This window comes from Eurosta solidaginis, unplaced genomic scaffold (genome assembly GCF_040869045.1).
Source record: "Eurosta solidaginis isolate ZX-2024a unplaced genomic scaffold, ASM4086904v1 ctg00000118.1, whole genome shotgun sequence".
NCBI lineage: Eukaryota > Metazoa > Arthropoda > Insecta > Diptera > Tephritidae > Eurosta > Eurosta solidaginis.
In genome coordinates this window covers 1,078,760-1,084,774 of record NW_027136880.1, presented here as the reverse complement: position 1 = coordinate 1,084,774, position 6,015 = coordinate 1,078,760, and positions in this window count along the sequence as shown.

Below are 6,015 nucleotides of genomic sequence, written 5' to 3'. Positions count from 1 at the left end.
CTTGGACTTGAAGATTTTCCATACAAAATTTTATTTTTCAAATACTTTAAGTAATGAACATTTGAATATTTGTTTTCTTTGGATATTTAATTTTTGTTCTGTAAAGAATTTGAAAAATAAAATTTCTCGACCTTTTGAGGGGGGGGAATAGATCCGCGCCTGACAGAAGCGTGGGATAGAGGAGGATCCTTTCTGTCCAAGCTGTCCCTCCGAATTGGAAAGCGCAGAACATGTAATGTTTCACTGCACTCGTTTTCACGGCGAAAGACTGTCTGTAAACAGAATTTTTGGAGAGGAGACTTCCATTAGGAATTTAGTTCCACGAATGTGCGGACAAATAGATTGTTGGATTGCTGTGAGCAAGATCCTTTATAGTAATGACGAAATTGATGCATGCTGAAAGGGAGCGCAGAGAAAGGCGCATGCGAAGTAGTGGCGACTAAATCGCCTTTTTTCTAAAGTTATATTTTGCGTCAATAAACCAATACAATTACCATGTTTCATCCCTTTTTTCGTATTTGGTATAGAATTATGGCATTTTTTTCATTTTTCGGAATTTTCGATATCGAAAAAGTGGGCGTGGTCATGGGCGGATTTCGGCCATTTTTTATGCCAATAAAAAGTGAGTTCAGATAATTACGTCAACTGAGTTTAATAAAGATATATCGATTTTTGCTCAAGTTATCTTGTTAACGGCCGAGCGGAAGGAAAGACGATCGACTGTGTATAAAAACTGGGCGTGGCTTCTACCGATTTCGCCCTTTTTCACAGAAACCCGTTATCGTCCTAAAATCTAAGCCCCTACGAAATTTCACAAGGATTGGTAAATTTTTGTTCGACTTATGGCATTAAAAGTATTTTAGCAAATTAAATGAAAAAGGGAGGAGCAACGGCCATTTTCTTTAATTTGTGTGTTTTGTTGCACCATATCATTACTGGAGTTGAATGGATATATACGTACTGTAAAGTTATTAACTTTTTATTTTAAATTTGACTTAAAATTTTTTTTTTAAGTGGGCGTGGTCGTTCTCCGATTTGGCTAATTTGAGCCCGTGAACGCCTAGGTAGTGTTTTTACATTACGGGTATCAAATTGAAGCTGTTGATGAGTGCTTTACTACAGGGTAGTTTTCATACCTATTGGTGACTAGGGTCTCTAGATATAGGCCAAAACGTGGATCAGGGTAACACTAGGATGTGTTTTTACATTATGGATATCAAACTGAAGCTGTTGATGTGTGCTTAAGTACAGAGTAAGTTTTAAGCCGCTGGGTGACTAGGGTATCGAGATATAGGCCAAAACGTGGAGCCGGATACCCCTAGAATGTGTGTGTATTATGAATATCAAATGAAAGCTGTTGCTGAGAGATTTAAAGTAATTTTCATTGTGATATTCGATTTAGTCGTATCAACCTGGCAAAACTGATAAATATGCATGCGAAGCCGAAATAAAGACATGAATTAATAATACCCACATACCTATTTACATATGTCCTATTCGATTTGCCTGAAATTTGGTATATAAATTTGCCTATATTAGTATTTACGACGCTTTTTTCCGGGAAGTAGACCAGAGGCGGGTTGGGACTGGGATTAGGACTAGGACTGGGGCTGAGACTGAAACTGAGATTCGGAGTGGGACTGAGACTGAGACTTGGAATGGGACTGGAACAAAATACATACCACCCTGTGGGACTGGCAATAAAATAAGAAGAAGAATGAGAAAAACTTGAGAAAAGAGAGAAGGAGAACGAGACTGATAAAGAGAAAGAATGAGACGAAGATGGAGATAGATGAAGCGGAAAATACGGATGGAGGGGTGAATACAAAGATTAGGAAAAAGTGTAGAAGGGCGAGGGCAGAGCTATACGGAAAAAGCTCATTGAAATGTATGCAGATAGACTAAATTTAAGGCAGAACAACGTCTGCCGGTTCTGCTAGTTCTGCATAAAATTTGATGCATTATCTTAACCAACTCTTTGCGGTAATCTCGGAATCCAATATGAAGTTCGATTTGTATGCCATTTATAACTCCGAGAATTTTTCCCGGTCTTATAATCTTCCGTCATACATCTTGTAATCTTGTAGTGAGTGAGAGATATACTCCCAGTGCGCTTAGTCAGCAGCTGTCGCCTTTACTGCTCATACTGGCGTTGAAGTCAGCACGAATGACTTTGGGGTGACACACTCAATGAGGCGTATTTCTTTTCGATTTTCTCATAAAAATAATCCAAATCGAATTCGGCGGCGTCATGTTTAGATGTGTAAGAGGAAACAGAGTGAGGAGCGACAGTACTAGGTGGCAAAGTTTCTTTCTCGCTACAAATCTAACACCTTAGGTCTAACTTGTACTTTCGTCCTTATGCCTACTGTAGTAGACGCTGCAAGACCCTATTACCCTTTTGGCTTGTCCCTTATTTCGAGTTTCTCGTAGTTAGCACAAAAAGGAGGGCAGGATCGAGAGCCAAGTTTAGTAATTATCATGTTTAGAGAGGAAAAAATTCCTTGCGATAGTTACTTACTTACTTAATTGGCGCTTAACCGTCTAAACGGTTATGGCCATCCAACAAGGCGCGCCAGTCGCTCCTTCGCTCCGCCAACCGGCGCCAATTGGTTACACCAAGGGAGTTTAAATCGTTTTCCACCTGGTCCTTCCAACGGAGTGGGGGCCGCCCTCTACCTCTGCTTCCATAGGCGGGTTCCGATAGAAACACTTTCTTGGCCGGAGCATCATCTTTCATTCGCATAACATGGCCTAGCCAGCGCAGCCGCTGCGTTTTAATTCGCTGGACTATGTTGATGTCTGCGTATAGCTCGTACAGCTCATCATTAAATCTTCTTCGGTACTCGCCATCGCCAACGCGTAGAGGTCCATAAATCTTTCGAAGAACTTTTCTCTCGAACACTCCCAAAGCCGCTTCATCTGCTGTTGTCATGGTCCATGCTTCTGCCCCATATAGCAGGACGGGTACGATAAGTGACTTGTAGAGTATGATTTTCGTTCGCCGAGAGAGGACTTTACTTTTCAATTGCCTACCTAGTCCAAAGTAGCATTTATTGGCAAGATTGCGATAGTGCGGGAGTTTTTTTCGTTGCACAAGAGCGTGTCTGTATATTGGGTTCCACAAGTGTGAGTCCCAGTAGATAATCGCACCATGCGGAGTGCGCACATAACGGACGGTGACGGACATCCTGATCATTTTGGAATGCGTTACAAGAGTCGACCACATTTTCGGAGAGGGTGAAGGCATCTTTTTCATACTGGAGTCACTGCGCTGCTATTGACCGGGCTCTTTTTTGCTCCTAAATGGTATATGGGGACAATCTGCTAGCTAAGGTAAGGGAGAAGAAGAAGTATGTCTGGATAGTCCTATCTATGACTACCTTCATAACCTGGTATATTCGTAGGCGTTTTAAGTTCGGAGTTTTGGTTTTTCTTTATTTTTGTAGCAATGTTTCTAATTTTCTTTTTGGGCACTCAAAACATATTTCCCATATATTACAAATAAATGTATGGAAAGAGATTTCCAAAACAGTTTCTACCACTTCCTTTCTTTTATTCAAGTTTATTTAAGCTTTACTTTATACAATAACTACTTTTGACTTTTCATTTATTTTTATATGATTTACCGCGCAATTTATTTTCTCATGCGAAGGTAGCGCTGACACATAAAGCACTTATGAACTTATGTCTCAATTACCCTTTCCTTTTATATGACCTCATAAGTATTACGCATCTACACTCAACATACGCAACTATTATTCTAGTACTCATAAAGTACATTACGATTGTCATCAGTATTAAGTGTAGGAAGAGGATCCTCCATCACTATTGCTCTGCTTGTAGCACTGCTAAGAAAAGTAAAATAGTTAAAATTCGTATGTAGCGAGGACACAAAGTAATAAGGAGCAGTTGGTGTTCGCTTCACCTTTATAAGTTTTCTTGTCGGCAAATGCGTAGGCAACGCGACCAAGAACATTTCACATGTCACACAAATATTCAGGCGGAGGAGAGAGAGGGCGTTCAAATCTCATATCGCATATGGCGAAGAAACTGGAATAACACAAAGAATAGCTTTACGAAGGCATAAGTGCGTTTGTGACACAAAATGATTTAAGTGCTTTTGTTGCAACAGCGCACGTTTGTAACAACAATCGCTTACGTCAAGTCTGAGTTTATTCTTATATTTCATATACTTGTAGTATTCGTACTAACGGTAAAATGGCAAAAAAGTGAGCTATTGCCAGAGACAATATTAAGAATAGAGATGTTGCAAGCGCAAACTTCGGTTGAAAGCAGCGGAGCGTAACAAAATTCTAGTAGGTCACTTCCACCACACCAAAAACTTTAACACAATTTTTAACATAATTTAAGCACACAAATACACTGATTTGAGTTTTAGAGAGTAAAAGTTAAAAGTCTGAACACATTAGCTGAATAAAAACTGTACAAATACTTGTTAAATAACAAATACAGACAGTGGTAGTTTAACACATTCTGCTGTGGTAGATGGTGAATTTGACCCACTACAATTTTGTGAAGCTTGCTTCACATGATTTTTCTTTCCTGCAACATCCCTATTCTTAATATTATCTCTGCTATTGCCTACCCAATGCAATTTAGTTCAACAAGAAATCAGGTGAATGAGTTCGTACATACCCGACACTCGAACAAAAATCTAGTCAGGAAACACACCAGTCTACAACGTAATAATATAGAACTAGTCCTAAAAAGATCAAATTTGTACCAAATATAAATCCAAAGTTTTGCAGAATACTGAAGTATCTAGAGGCGAAAAAAGTAGTTACTAAATTTATTTTCTTTGTTTCTCTTTGCCAAGACTTTTCCTTGTGTTCACAGTGCAACGGCGCACAGTGGTTAAGGAACGAAAAAAATATAGATGTTGGAGTTGCAAAACCTATTTTTCATATTTTTTTTTTATTAGCAAACTAAATAGCTGTGTACAAAGAAGTCTCTCTGTTTGGTATATAGTCTGCTGGAAAAATCTTTAAAAAGTCCAAAAAATAAAAAGGAGACCTGCTTTGTTATGATGGTTACCGGGGACAGAGATATACATCACTTATAATAATTTTTTAATTTTGGCTTACGAAACAGTACTCCAAGAAAATTTCTATAAATAAAAGAACCTTTCTGGATCTTTATTACGCAGAGTTCTGGCCTTTGCTTAGTCGGGTATCTTGTTGAACATTTGGAACTTGAATAGAATTGTTTGAGGTAATGCACTGCGACCTCTCTTCACAGTAGCTGGTCCAAGACGAGTATCCCCAGAAAATCGAGTATGTCACTCGGTTTCATCGAGTTTATATGTTACCTTTAAGCTTGAGTAGGCCGAATATTTATAGTCTCCTTCTCGTAATGGTACCAAAGAAGTGGAAGAAGTATGGTTTGCTGTATACTGCGCTAATCCGGAAATAAACAGATCCTACAAGCTGACATATTACTATAGCGTTTTCCAGGCGGAAGTAGTAGCCGTGGCCAAAGCAGTAAAAACATAGGAAGAAAATAGCTTAAACAGCAGCAGCGTCAACTTTTATATGGACAGCCAAGCAGCAATTACGGCAATAATCTCGCATAGCTAAGCATCTGAAAGTGTGGTAGAGTGTAATTCTTATAAGGATCGGGGCAGAGAGAAGCATATATCTATATTGGATCCCAGGGCATATGGGAATGAAAAGGCGGATGAACTAGCTAAAAAGGGGAAATCCCTCAAAGCTTGCTCTGTAGATGTCACAGTTAGATTGGGCGAGATTAAGAGAAGGCGAGAGATGCATATTATGGACCAAGTGAGAAAGACGTGGACCCAAACGCGGGCCAAAAATGTGTCGAAGGTCATGTGTCGGTCTTACAAACTTAGCCTAACAATGAATAAATAAATGTAAGGCGCGATAACCTACGAAGAGATCTAAGGCCGAGCTTCTCTTCCAATTTGCGTCGTGCTCCTCTTGATTTTCCCCTACAAATTGGCCGGACGGGACCTACATGTTTTATGCCGAC